Source organism: Musca autumnalis, unplaced genomic scaffold (assembly GCF_047663935.1).
Source record: "Musca autumnalis isolate F117 unplaced genomic scaffold, ASM4766393v1 scaffold_4, whole genome shotgun sequence".
Classification (NCBI taxonomy): domain Eukaryota; kingdom Metazoa; phylum Arthropoda; class Insecta; order Diptera; family Muscidae; genus Musca; species Musca autumnalis.
Window position 1 is genome coordinate 18,940,286 of NW_027411977.1, and position 15,601 is coordinate 18,955,886.

A 15,601-nucleotide genomic window follows, 5' to 3' on the forward strand; every position below is an offset into this window, starting at 1 on the left:
TTTAATTAAATAGACGCATCCCCTGAAGATGTCAACAAAAATTGACGAAACGTCGGGATTAATGAAATAAAAAAAGGATTTTTTTTACATAACTTAGGTCTACAAGCTTAAAAAAACCCACACAAAATTAACCCCATTGGACCAAGAAAATCATAATTCTAAAAATATTATTATTGTTTTTGAAATTCATAAACTAAAATTCAGCGTTCACATTTTGAACTTTGGTGTGGAGTGGTTAATTTTATTGAAATATTTGAAATATATTGTGTACACCACCGAGCACATAAGCAGATGGATGTTTTCTGGAACTGAAAAATTATTTGCTAAGAAAATTTTATTTAGGGTCGGTCCACTAGGACAAGAAATCGATATTGTCATGTTTTCAGCGGAATTTTATGCAACCCCTATTTTTGGTCTGATTCGTGTCAAATTTTGGGACTGGGCATTAGGCCACTATAACTTATCCATTTGTGAACCGATTTAAAAAATAATAACTTGTTCGAAAGATATTATTCACCCCTTCATAAGGAAGAAGGATCAATAGAAATTCGTTGTGAAAAAAGAAGATATGCCCGTTTAAATTTGAAAATGTAAGAAACCCAGATGTTCACTACTTTAACCGTTATAAAAAATAAAACGAAGTGACCCAAACGAACTAAAGGCATTTTCGTTGTCCATGGATCCCAACACGATAGAATTTTGCATCAGAACGATTGAATATTTTTCGGTCAACTTTTGTAGCACAGTGCCAATTATCGACATTTTCCGAAAAGTTTGCACCTGAAGGAGCGTTCCAATGCTTTTGCGATGTATTAGAGAGTTCTTAATCACTGTCTTGGCTACAATTTGTGTCTTTGTATTGGATCGAAAACCTCAATGGTTTGGCCGTTATATGCCAAAATGTCAAAAAAAAAAAACGTGGATAAAAAACTTAAAGTCAATATCAGGAGGCTCGTGGACTATTTTGCTCAGTTCAATCCCAGGAATCAGAAACGCGAAGGGCCCATTAAGGTTTTTTCCTTCCATATAAAACGTCCCGCCCTACTGGGCATATTTTTGGCTTCTGCTTAAATTGCAATCGAAACATATGACATATGCCAAATTATGCAACAAATATTTCAATAACATAATAATATACATACATAATAACAAATATTTCAAAAATGTTTGTGTGTACTATTTTTCTGTTTAAAATTCTCTTCAGACAAGTCATTAAAATAGAGAAGTGTATAACCACAGCTACAAATACCGAAATACGGGAGGTATCTTTCTATGGAGGCTATATGAAGACGTGGACCTATACCGACAAATTTCATGTGGAAAGTTGTATACCCGCAACGAAGTCTTAATACAAAATGTCAGCCAATTTAGTATAATATTGAAGCCACAACCTTCAAAATATCGCAAATCGGGAGGTACAGTTCTAAGGGGGCTATATGATGGCTTTCAGCCATTTCGGCGTGATATTGAGGCCACAACCTTCAAAATATCGGAAATCGGGAGATACCCTTCTATGGGGTCTATACGAAGACGTGGACCAATACCCAGAAATTTCATGTGGAAAGTTTTATACCCCCAACGAAGACTTAATACCAAATATCAGTCATTTCGGAGGGATATTGAAGCCACGACCTACACAATACCACAAATCTGGAGGTACCGTTCTATGGATGCTATATGAAGACATGGACCTATAGCGACAAAACGCCAAATTTAAGTTTCAAATTTCAGATGGAAAGTTGTATACCCCCAACGAAGATGAAATGCCAGACTTCACTCATTTCGGAGGGATATTGAGGCCACAACCTTCAAAATACCAGAAATCCAGAGGTACAGTTCTATGGGGGCTATATGAGGACCTATACCGACAAATTTCAGGTGGAAAGTTTTATACCCCTAACGAAGACTTAAAAACAAATTTCAGCCATTTCGGTGGTATATTTAGACCACAAATCCTTGAATATATGTTTGCATATGGTTTTGCATATGCTCATTTTATGCAAATATGTAAAAATATGTCAAAATATGCACGATATGCAAAATATGCAGAAATTTCTGGGCTTAATTCGTTTTATTTTGTAATAAAACGAGTTTCTGTCAATATGATTTTCTCTACGACCATCCTAACCATATATGCATTTGCATAGGATTCCGCTGTCTATATGTCACTTTTATATATAAAAAAAAAAAAACATTCATACAAAGGCTGACTTGAAAATCAATTTGGCAAAAATATATTTAACTCGCGAACGTTTTCGATCGAACATTTTTCACAGCTTTCACGACTAGAATGCAGCGATGAACTTAAATATTTGTAAGATGAAGCACCATCTTAGAACACTGTGAAAATCTGGTTTAATGTATTCAATTGTATCCGACGCTGGCTCAAAAACGAAGGTCATCCAAATGCGGCAGTTGTACCAGAGAACATTGATGGCGTCATAATTTTATAATGCAAAATCGTCATGTAACATACACATACGCAGCACACCTTCGATATTGCATGAAGGTTGGTTCTCGCTGGTTTTCGCACAATATGGCAATTTGGTGCAAAGACATTTAAAAAAAATACGATCGCGGTGCTTCAGTTGACGTTCATATGATCCTCACCGGTGAGTCATGGATTCGTGCGTTTGAGCCCCAAACAAAACACCAATCGACCGTTGTTCGCGGAAGAAGCACTTCAAAGTTGTTCGCTGAAGAAGCACTTCAAAGCAAATGATCGCCTTTTTCATCAGCAAAACTGGTCATGTGGCAACTGTCGCGCTTGAGCACAGTAGGACGGCCAGTTCGTACCCCACATTTTGTTTACCCGAAGTCATCGAAGATGTTGGAAAAACAAACAGGAGAATACGAATCATTGTGCACTATGACAATGAGAGATCGGCACCAGCGCCTTGTCAACCGACAAAAAAATGGAATTAATGGATCATCCGCCATACAGCACTGACTTGTTTACAATGACTTCTTTTTATTCCAGGTCATAAAGAAAAGAAAAGTGGTCATCGATTTTTGTCGCCAAAAGATACTGTTGAAGCGTTCAAAAACTATGTTTTGGAGGTGTCTCAATCAGAGTGGAAAAAGTGCTTCTACACTTGGTTTCGATCAAACTATTTTTGATGATGAATATTCGCGTTTTCATTATTAGGCCGGAAACTAAATTAGTAGCCCTCGAATGTATACTTATGTCGTTGTATGGCCGATACAGTTTGTGTGGTTCATACGACATCGATATTCAACGACAACACCCGTACATTTTTCGAAGATTTTTTCTCTCAAGCACAGCCTCATCTGCTTGCGGAAGTGCACAGGCTTCGGAACCATACATTAGCACGGTTTTCGTAAAGTGTTGGTTACTACAAAGTAGCGTCTGTTGACAAATACAGTGTCTCTTCTGTTTGTAGTGTTTACGAAGTCATTATCTACCTCAACATTATAGATACCAACTTCCATAGTTGGTCCAAGTTCTATGGACGCATTACGGCGTCGTTAGTATCAAACTCGTATACTGCCAGACCCTTTTAACACTGATTCTCTTTTGACTTTTTATACCCTCAGCCTTTAGGCTAAGGAGGGTATATGGTAAAATTCAAATTTCCTTTACAATTCCATCGAGAAAAAATTAAAAAAAATGTTGACAAGCACATTCACGATTTTTGTTACATGGGTTAAGAAAAAATCGTGGTTTCAAATATGTTCGCGTTCACAACATTGGATGCTGCGCCCAAAAGTTATGGGGGGTTTTATTCCCTTATAAAGAAAAAATATTTTAAAATTCCCTTTGTGTTGTAATACCAAAATGTATATATAAATCGGTAACAACATTTAATATCTATCCATAGACGCCTAAATATTTGCTAAATTTATTTTCATTTTCGCGGAAAATCAAAAAATAATGAAGGAATCTTGGAGTAAATTTTATTTATTCTAACTCAGAGTCCATAAAAATCTCTAAAAAAATAAATTAAAAATACGTACAGAATCTAGACAATGTCCAGAAAAATGTGAGACCAAAATTGTATAGATTAGGATTTTAAATTGCATATTGCAGCTACAACAAAAGACAAAAGTATATTGTTGGAATATTATTTCAAGAATATATTTTTTGGTTTAATACGAAAAATTTGAGAACATTTTATTTGGAGTTATTCAACTACTTCGCTAAATTTCCAAACAAAACCTGAATTATTTTGCTAAAACCTGTTCAAGGAAAATAGTTTATCATCGTGAGAGTATATTTAGTGTGATAAGCAATAGAATTAGGAAATAAAGAGTGATATTGATATTACAATCAAAGAAAAAACATAAAAATTAAAAACAGTATAACGCGCGAAATAGTTAAAATAAGTTGAGGGGCATGTGCTTTTCGCATAGAGCGAGAGCATCTCTGTCAATATGTTTGCATTTTTCCATGTTTCATTCAGCGACCAAAGTGTGCCATCAGTTGCATCTTACTACACCACAATGCTTCATGTGGGTAAAAATAACGCGATGTTCATATGATTATGAGGCGCATCCCATTTCAGTGACCCCCTGTTAAAAATACGTCAATAAGACAAATTTTATACAGATTCGTGAAGAACCGCGGATGTGCTACCTGATTCTATTTGTGGTTAAATACGAACACTACTCCCGAATCTCTGAAATTTATGACACACCTTTTTGACAAATATTATAATCGCGTATAAAGGATTCCATTTATGTAAAAAATTTTAAGGGAAACCGCGGTTTAGTTTGCGGGTTTATCAAAATAAAATGTTGCTTATTTTCCTATTTTCAGGGTATCTATATCAGCGGTTTTAGTGGATGGATTCAATCGCGGTAGGGCTCATTAAATCCGGCGCGGAAAAAAACTAAAATCACGCGGGGTTCAAGGGTACCTGAGTCACAGTTGTAAAATTTGAAGCCAAAATATAGGTTTTTAAAGAAAATTTACGCACCAAAAATTCGACTTTGGACTCCTATCACTAGGGAGCTGTACGGAGCACACTCATAAGACATACATCAAACTACGTGGAATCACGAGTTCTACAATCCAATAAAGAGTTTAGGTCATTATCTGCTTGCGCCCTCCAATTATAAGAAAAATTCTAAAAACCCAGATTTCAAAACTTCAAAATGTCAGCATCGATTTAAGGGGGATGCAATATATATATCGAGAAGTCATACATTAGAACCATGTTGCCCGAGGGGTATTCTTCAATTCCTTCTTTGAGCTCGGGTCTGAATTTTCCCTGGTTTGAGCAGAAATCAAGAAAAAACACAAAAAAACTTGCTAACTTCAACACATTTTTACCCATTTTTTATATTACCACCAACACAGCTTCCACGTAATTTATTCATTATGGTCTATATTATGAGACCCCGGCTAAAACACTTCAATTAATATAAATATATTCATTATATATAATACTATATGTCATTTCGCGACTTATTAAATGGTGAACCTCAACTTCAACGATTGTAAAACATTTTTGAATATTACCATATACACTTTGATACGATGAAAGTGTGCCTCATCGAAATAATGGTTTTAGACCCCAAGTATGTTTGGACGAAATGTGTTTCAGACAATTTGGAGTCGATCTAGCCGTCCGTCTGTCCGTCTGTTCTGCTGGCTGGAGCGCACGATAACTCTCGAAGGGATGAACCGATTCGGATCATATTTTGGCTTTCGTAATATTTTGCCCAAACTTAGTTTAAGTTCGAAGATGAGCTACATTGGTCCAATTCTTCCGGTACCTCCCCCACAAAAGTTCAAAAATGTTCGGAAAGTTTGTGCGCACGATAACTCTTGAAGGGAGTGACCGATTTGGTCCATACTTTGTATAGTTTAAACTTTCTACGAGAGCAATATGGGGTTCTAATATGGTCTCAATAGGTCCACTCCTTCGGGTACCTCCCACACAAAATTTCGGAAAAATTCAGTTTAGGCCCATCTCTCGAATCGCTTTGATTTTTGTTTTATCAACTTGTATTCACTGCCCTCCATACGACGGTACAAGTTTCATCAGGGGCAAGTCCATACTTCCTGAGAAAATAGCATGAAAGATGCAAAAAACCCCTATGACACCGTGTGAGGTGGTTGGAGCGCAAGATAACTCTCGAACGGATCTGCCGATTCGGTCCAAAATATGTCCTTAGTAATATTTTGTCCAAACATAGTTTAAGTTTGAAGATAAGCCATATCGGTCCACTCCTTCAGGTACCTCCCCCACAAAACTTCAAAAATGTCCGGAAAAATTGTTCGTACGGTAACTCTTGAAGGGAGTTACCGAATTGGTCTATACTTTACACATCCTAATATATCTATCAGATATAGGTGAGGTTCAAATATGGACTATATTTGTCCACTCCATCCGGTACCTCCCACACAAAATTTCGGATAAGTTCACTTTAAGGCGTGCTCTCGAATCACTTTGATTTTTGTTGAAGCAACTTGCATTCGCTGCCTCATTTACGATGGCAAAAGTTTTTAGGGGCAAGTCCATACTTCTTGAGCAAACGACCCGAAATTTGTAAAAACCCCCTATGGCACCATATGTTGTGGCTGGAGATTCACTTCCATAACGGTCAATGTCGATCCATTCCTTTTTTGATCTTTAATCCTAATCAACATTTTTGTCTGTTCAAACGCCCAACATTTTTAAAACCCCCTAAATATATACGTATTTTGGGAAAAAATTGTTTCAATATGCACAGGCTGAGGGTATATCTCTGTCGGCAAAGCCGACTGATACTTTTTTACTTGTTAAAGGTATCAGTTACTTCATTTTCTGATCGACCCATAATCTCAGTATCGTCGGCATAAGCGAGTAACATGTCGCGATTTGTGTATATTGTGCCATTTCTTTTAAGGTTTGCATCTCGTATAACCTTTTCCAGCAGAATGTTAAATAAGTCAAACGAAAGGCTGTCACCTTGTTTGTAACTTCATTTGGCACTAAACTGTTCGGAGAGGTTCTTTCTTATTTGGACTGAGGACCGAGTATCAATTAATATCGATTTACAAAGTTGAATGAACAAAATTCAGACATAGCTTGGAATACCATTGAGCATGTTGATCTTCTCTCTCTTGGGGTATTTCTTGGGTCTTTTCCAAGATTTACCTCTAGGTAAATAGCTGGTCAATTGTGAATTTGCCAAGTCTAAAGCCTCATTGGCTTGGTCCAACTTGGCAATAGGCTTTAGTCGTTCACACTCTAGCTGACACTATATTATACACAATAGGGATCATACTTATGCCCCTATAATTAGACCACTAAGTCAAATGTCGAGTCAAGTTGTCGAGTACGCGTTCTTCCTGTCAGTTGGTGCTAACTAGCTGATGCATACACATTATCAGCGTGTCGCCTCCGGTTGTGAACAGTTCGATTGTTAGGCCATTGGCGCCTGCTGTCATTATTCTTTACCCGGTTTATTGTTGTATTTCTTTCATACTATCATCTGCTGGGATTAGAAATGTAGTATCTTCGCCTTCATAGTCGGGATTAGATACCAACAGTACAGAAATATTATCTTTTACCAGATTACCTTGCTCATCCCCACTGTATGATTTGCCTGTACCAAAACTAATGTTTCACTCTTTGCTTGAATTCTCGAACTTCATTCTGGCTCCTGTACATCTCGATTTTTCACACTCCTGCTTTTCTACTTCACCTTTTTTTCCTAAGGAAAAGAGATTTCTCCTTTCTCCCGACACCTCACACGTGCGCTACGCGTTGCTACTGATTCTAGAATAGGCCTATATGCCGCATTCTTCGATAGCAGCACGACACTCCTGATCATACCATGAATTCCTTAGTGGAGGTCTCCGATATCCAAGTATGGATTTTGCGGCTGTTTGGATGGAGTGGACAATAGTTTGCCATTGTGCTGATATGTTATCGGCACGAGGAGTGCTTTTGTTAAGCAGTTGGACCAGTTGAGTGAAATATGCTGTGGCTTTCTGTTGTGATTGCATACCTATGTCCAACTTCCGTGATGTGTCTGTTCGTACATTATTTGCTAAGTTTATTCTGGAACGTCCATACCTTTGCTGCAACAAAGTGGAGCTCTGAGACTACGTTTGCTCCTCGGAACTGGAACGATCGTTTATCCAACAGTGGGGCATGATCACAAATGCAAATTATATTGAAAATTTTAGTTTTTATTAGAACTGTAACAAGTTTTTTATTTACTTTGGTGAAGCTGGAGACTAGATTTTTTCACCTCCGACCAACTACAAATTCGCTTTATGTCGTGATGGCTGTAATACAGTGAGTTACCTCAAGGTTTTGTTGCGATGCCTTTTCCAATTCATCGTATTTCCTGTATGGCAGAAATATCGGTCTTGTACTTTTAAAGTTCATATGCCAGGGCTAAAAATTCACCTTTTCAATAAAGAGTTCGAACATTCCTGGTGCAGATTCGCAAATCATGGCCCATGGCGTCAACGGAGGTCGTCAACTTGTTTTTCTTTTTATTTGATTTTTTTCATAGTACGAAGGTTTTTGGATTGGCGGGTCCAACGCCCAACCCATGTTTTTACCATTTTTGTGGGCGAATGTGCGGCACATCTTAGCTTGACAGCTGACACCTCGAGGATGTTAGTGTCCACTTGAAATGAAAGAAGACGAAGATAAGCCTTGGGCTTTGCCATTTTAAATTTTTAGTTTTTTATACCCTATGTTGTGCAATATCCTTACTCTCATATTTTACGAAGCAAAGGAAGTAATATCTTATTTTTTTCTTTTACAGGTCTTTATTAGTAGTCACAAAGGTATGTAAATGAACACAGGAATTCTTATATACGAGTATCTTGAATAATTTTAATTTATATGAAAAATTAAACACGATAAAGCATAAGTGTAGTTTAATATAAAAAACAATTTATGAAAATCGAAGAGTACAATCTTTGATAAAAATTGGTTTTAAATATTAAATCGAGGTTTTAAATATTAAAATAGCATCTAAGCCCACTGTGCAAAAATTGTTTCTATTTTTTTATTAGATAGCTGATAAAAAATAAAAATTACAAAAAAATAATTTTTTATTTGGACCAATATTATAGAAGGTTTTACAGAATTTGACTTTTTCAAGGCGCGATATCTGTAGAAACTTTAGTAAAAAAAAAACATAAATAAAAAAAAATAAAAATAAAAGAAAAATCTGAAAATATAATATAATCTTTTACTAAGGAGCAGCATCAGAAATCCCCCTATATTCTCCATAACTATTTTTCCAAAATTAATTTTTCATAAAAATAAATAAACAAATATTGTTGCATATTGTAAATATGTAAAAGTGTGTAATAGAGTAATATTGACTTTTGTTTTTTTTAACTCTTAGATATTCATATGAGAAGACCTACATACATATTTATGTCAAATATGTACTTTGCCTTTTGTTATTGGGTCAATTAAATTAAAGTATAAATTTCTAATTTATTTGCAAATATTTATTTTTTCCCCTTTTTTGTGTCACTTTAAACAAAATAATATTTCATTTCTCTGTAATAAATAAATTCCTTATTGATTACTTTAATAAATCAAGTGTTGTTAACGTTTGCATTTTCATTGGCCATTTCTGATTTGTTTTCAATCCGAACTGTAAATATTACTTTTGATTGACAAATACCCTAAAGGATAAAGGCAATATTTTTAATACAATAATACAATAAGTTGGCCCACACACGCACATCTGCATGAAAAGTCATATGCATTGTTGTATGTACAAACAAATATTGACATATAAAATTAAATACACAAATTACATGCTGTGACACATTTCATTGGCATGATTATTGTTATTATTATTGTTGTTGTTACGAAGATAGGGTCTGTCATGCAAGCCATTTTTCCAGCTGTAGACTGCCAATGGACACACATCAACTTTATAATAAATTAAAAAGTAAATTACAAACAGCGTCTGTATTCCAGAGGAACGAACGGCTGAACAAAAAAAGACGGAAAACTATAAACCCTTCAGAAGGCAACGGGAAACCACTGAAGTATAATCCCTTGAAAACCATACAATTACAATGAATACAGGAAATAACAAACGGCCCTCAGTCTCCGGCAATTCGAGGGTGCTAAGAATCCCCGGAGGTAAAACCAAACTAAACATAGGAACGTGGAATGTCAGAAGTCTTTACGAACTTGGGAAATTGGACAATACCATAAACGAGATGAAAAGGTTACAGATAGATGTGTTGGGCATTAGTGAAACTTGGTGGACCGAATATGGAGAATTTGTATCTCATGATATAAAAGTTTATCACTCCGGAAACCCGGAAGGAATTCATAGAAGAGTTGTCGCAATATCAGATAGGGTCATGATGGTGAAAATATCTGGAAAACCAATTAATATAAACATAATACAAGTTTATGCACCCACCTCTGATAGCAATAACGACGAAATAGAACAGTTCTACAACGACTTGGAAAAATTGTTGAAAATGACAAAACCGCACGACATCACAATAATCCAAGGGGATTTTAATGCCAAAGTCGGACAAGAAGTAACAGCTGAAGTTACAGGCAAATTCGGACTGGGAAAACGGAATGAAAGAGGAGAGAAATTGATTCAGTTTTGCCAAGAATATAAATACAAAATCACCAACACATTATTTTGTCTTCACCCTAGGCGACTTTATACGTGGAAATCACCTCAGGATAATAATGGCAACATAGTAAGAAACCAAATAGACTACATTTTGATAAATAAGAGGTACTGTACGTGTGTGTCAAAATGTTCTACCTATCCTGGTGCTGATGTCCCCTCAGACCATAACCTTTTAATGTACAATTTAAGAATTAAACTTGCTACCACTCGCAAGAAAAAGCCGGAACCAAGAATCAATATTGAAAAACTGAATGACCCATTAACGAAACAAACGATAAAGGAACAATTAAATGCCGATCTCACTGAAATAAATGCAACAATATGTAATGTCGAAAACCTATGGAACCAAGTGAAAAAATCCATAAAAGATGTCACAAAAAATATAATCGGAACCAACATGCGCAAAAAAAGAAGATCCATGGATAACGGATGAAATTCGAGCACTTCGGAAAGAAAGAAGTAAACACAAAAATGTAAACTATGAAAGATATTGGGAGATAAACCAAGAAATTAAAATCGCTACACGTGCTGCAAAAAATGAGCAAATAAATAAGCAATGTCAGGAAATTGAACGACTTAAAATACTTCATGAAGACTTCAATCTCAACAAAAAATTAAAAGAGACATCTGGTATTTATCCAAAGAGATCGTCAACATTTATCTACAATGATAATAAAGTGGCAATTTATGAAACTGCAGAAAAGAAAAAACTATGGGAAGAATATATTAAGCAATTATTTATCGATCACCAACGAACATCCTTTTCCAACTCTGGGGATGAAATTAATTTTACAGGGACACCCATTACTGAGAATGAATTACAACTAGCTATTATGTCAATGAAGGATAAAAAGGCAATGGGTCCAGACGAAATACCTGCCGAGGTACTTAAGTTAACAGACGGAAATAACACCAAGCTTCTTTTAAAATTATTCAACAATATATATAAAACAGGACAATATCCCCAAGATTGGCTCAAATCAACATTTATTACAATACCCAAGAAAAATAATGCGAAGACATGCAGCGACTATAGACTAATAAGTCTAATGAGCCACGCTCTTAAAATATTTTTAAAAATAATACATAGACGAATCTATTCGATCTGCGAAGCACACATGGGACAAACACAATTTGGATTCAAGGAAGGCATGGGGACACGAGAAGCGTTACTAGCTGTACAAGTATTAATACAAAATTGTCGAGAGGTACAAAAAAGATGTATTTTTATGTTTCGTAGACTACGAAAAAGCGTTCGATACGGTAAATCATGATAAATTGATAGAGATCCTACTTTCAATCGGATTGGAAGACAGTGACATAAACTGCATTAAAAACCTATACTGGAAACAGATAGCAAACATTCAAGTAGATAATGAATTAACTGACGATGTTCCAATTTCAAGAGGCGTAAGACAAGGCTGCATATTGTCCCCTCTTTTATTTAACATATATTCTGAGAAAATATTCGAAGAATCTGTACGTGGAAAGAATATTGGTATCCAACTAAACAACACCTTAATAAATAACATATGTACGCTATGCTGATGACACCGTATTAGTAGCAAGCAGCATAGCTGGACTACAAAAATTAATAGACGCAGTAACACAAATTAGCGAAATATACGGATTAAAAATCAACGTTAAGAAGACAAAATATATGGTAGTAAGCAGGAATCATGCCGACAATAATACGCCACTAAAGATAAATAACGATGAAATAGAGCGAGTGACAACCTACAAATACCTCGGTATTCAAATCAACGATAAATGGGACATATCAAGAGAAATTAAATGCCGAATAGAAATGGCAAGAAACAATTTTTTCAAACATAACAAAGCTTTACTTAGCCACGACATAAGTCTTGCTACAAAAATACGATTTGTAAAATGTTACATATGGTCCGTTTTATTGTACTATGCGGAAACATGGACTTTGAAAGCTGTAGATGAAAAAAGACTGAACTCGTTTGAAATATGGATATATCGTCGAATTTTAAAGATCCCATGGACCGAGCGCATTACAAACGACGAAGTGTTAGAACGCATGCAAGTCGAACGCCAATTAATAAAAAATATAAAAACACAAAAAACCGCATATCTTGGTCACATTATGAGGCATGAAAAATATAAGCTTCTGCAAACAATTATCCAAACAAAAATCGATGGGAGAAGACCGAGAGGGCGACGGGAAACATCATGGCTCAAAAACATTCAAGACTGGACTGGACACCATAATGAAAGAACTCTTCTGAATGCCGCCAAAAACAGAAACCTATATATTAATTAATAAACTGATTTGTTAAATATACCAAATTATCATTATGTAATTGTATGATCGCTAAAACCCGAATACGGAATGGCAAATAAAGAAGAAGAAGAAATTACAAAGAAGAAAATGCAATGACATACAAATGGAAACATTTGTACCGTTGTAATAGGGACCGTGAAAACAAACAAGAAAACATTTCAAATAGATTCGAGACGAGTCCTCAAATTGCACTTTTCCCAAATGTTGTTTGGGAGCTACGCGAACGACGGGACCGATATAGTCCATATTCCTACCTGATACATGGCTAAATGAAATAATACGATGTACAAAGTTTTGATCAATCAGAAACGCCCTGCGATAGTTGTCTTGTGGATTTGCCATTATAGTTGGTGCTGTCAGGATTTTTTTGAGCTTTTTGGTCATTATCTCAGGAAATATGGACTTGCCCCCCAAAAACAAATAGAACCGCTGTGAAGCGGTCAGCAGGAAAAATCTGCTGAAAAAATTCAAAACGATTCGAGAACTTTTCCCTAATTTTGTGTGGGAGGCACCCGAAGGAGTGGGGCGACATAGTCCATATTCGAACCCGATCTATATTTGGAAGGAATAATATGATGTGCCATGTTTGGACCAAATCGATTGTTCCCTTCGATTGTTCACTTTACAGAAAAGCTTTGAACATTTGTGGGGGAGGTACCCGAAGGAGTGGTCCATCTTCGATCTTAAACTAAGTTTGCACCAAATATTACGAAGTTAAAAATTGGTTGATCCGTACGAGAGTTATCGTGCGTACCCGCCTTGCAGACAGACGGATGGACTGATGGACACCGTTAAATCGACTCCAAATTGCCTGAAACAAAGTTTGCATAAACATACTTTGAGTCTAAAACCATTTTTTCGATGAGGCACTTTTTTGATCCTATCAAAGTGTTAGCCTAAAGGCTGAGGGTTTTAAAATGTAGCTAATATATTCAAAATACCTAAAATCAGGAGGCGTTGTTATATGGGAGTTACACCAAAATATGCACCTATGTAAAAAATGTTTGGTGAAGAAGATTTGTGACCATACTATGGTGGAGGGTATAATGGGTCACACATAAGCCACTTTGAAATCGCCAGGGTTAAAAACGGGCATCTAGAGCAAAGGTCGCATTGGTTACTTCAGTGGGAAACCGAATGAGGGCAATAGAAGCAACTGTGTCCATACTTAGCAATTTAACGATACCTACTTGTCATTGCAGTATCAACGAACAAAAAAGCATAACTGAAAATGAATTGCAAGATGCTTTGCTATAAGATCAATGCTGTCATTCCCCAAAGCGGCAACGGTGTGCTACCAGCTTTGCGGTGAAGGCATTGACATCCCAAACTCCATGTCAGTCAGGTATCTACAAGGAAGCAGCTCGGTTTAAGGAATTTCTGGACAAGTGGAGCTTTGATATAAGGCCGCTGTTCTCAAGAAAGAATCTAAAGAAATTAACGTGACTGCGATCAAATAAAATATTGGGAAGGCGCAAAAAATCCCCAGAATGAGTTTGGGGATCAATTGTAATGGACTCACAGTTTTAGTCCATGTATCAGACATAGATCAAGTTCGAATACTTCCCTTCCTTATGACCTCCTCTGGAACCGTTTTGGTATTTGTTGTAACAATTTGTATTCTCTGCTCCCATTACGACGTTACAAGATTTTTCAGGGATAAGTCCATACTTCTTGAGAAAATGATTCGAAAACTGTAGAAATTCCAACGTTCAGCATAAGTAGTAGCTGGTGCGCACGACAACTCTCCATCCGAATACTGCTTTGGTCCACACTTTCCAAGTCGTAATATGTCTTTGAATATTAGACGAAATTCGAAGGTAATGCTTATAGATCCACTCCCCAGCAAAAATCCTCATTACAAACCTCCTTTCCCACCCATTATTTTAACAAGGGCATGTCGCGCGAAATATCTGGTTATTTTGTAACCACTGAACAAAGTAGATTGTAACCACTGAAATAAGCAGATACTGAGTAGATTCTGACTACTTATTTCAGTGGTTACAAAATAACCAAATATTTCGCGCGACATGCCCTTGTTAAAATAATGGGTGGGAAAGGAGGTTTGTAATGAGAATTTTTGCTGGCTCCTTCCGGTACCTTCCTTTTGGTACCTCCCCCCATATAACGTTTGAGCTTTAATCTAAATACATATTTTTGTCGGCAAGTTCATACACGTGTATACCGAACCATTCTACATAAGTCTAATATACCATTTTCAATAAATATTAAAGCATTTGTATACCCTACACTTACTTACTTACTTACTTAGCTGGCCCATTAAAGAACATTTGTTCCATAGACCGAGCTAAGGAAAGATCTCCAATTCTCTCTGTTTAGTGTTTCGCTTTCTGGAATACCGCGCCTTTTCATCTCTTCATCCACTTGTTTGCGCCGTCTATTCTTTGGCCTGCCAATTCTGCATGCACCGCCATGTGGCTCGAATTTATACGCCTTTTAAGCGGGTTCATCATCGCTCATTCTTATTATATGGTCTAGCCAACGCAATCGTTGCATCTCGATATGTTTAACTATATTCATGTCGTTGTATAGCAGATACAGCTCACGGTTCTTGCTACATCGATATTCACCGTCAAACTAGATTGGTCCTTAGATCTTTCGAAGAAATGTTCTCTCAAACACACCAAGCACTGCCATGTCTGCTTGCGCAAGTACCCAGGCTTC

At 36.4% G+C, this 15,601-nt stretch overlaps 1 protein-coding gene across 2 annotated transcripts in view; it reads left to right on the forward strand.

Annotated features, from left to right (window-relative positions):
• CapaR (Capability receptor) overlaps positions 1-15,601 on the forward strand; it is a 325,413-nt gene that overhangs the window by 116,196 nt on the left and 193,616 nt on the right. For both annotated transcript variants that reach the window (XM_073981520.1, XM_073981521.1), the window contains one exon: positions 8,740-8,761. The gene's annotated coding sequence lies outside the window, so the exon portion shown is untranslated. The remainder of the gene's footprint in view (positions 1-8,739; positions 8,762-15,601) is intronic.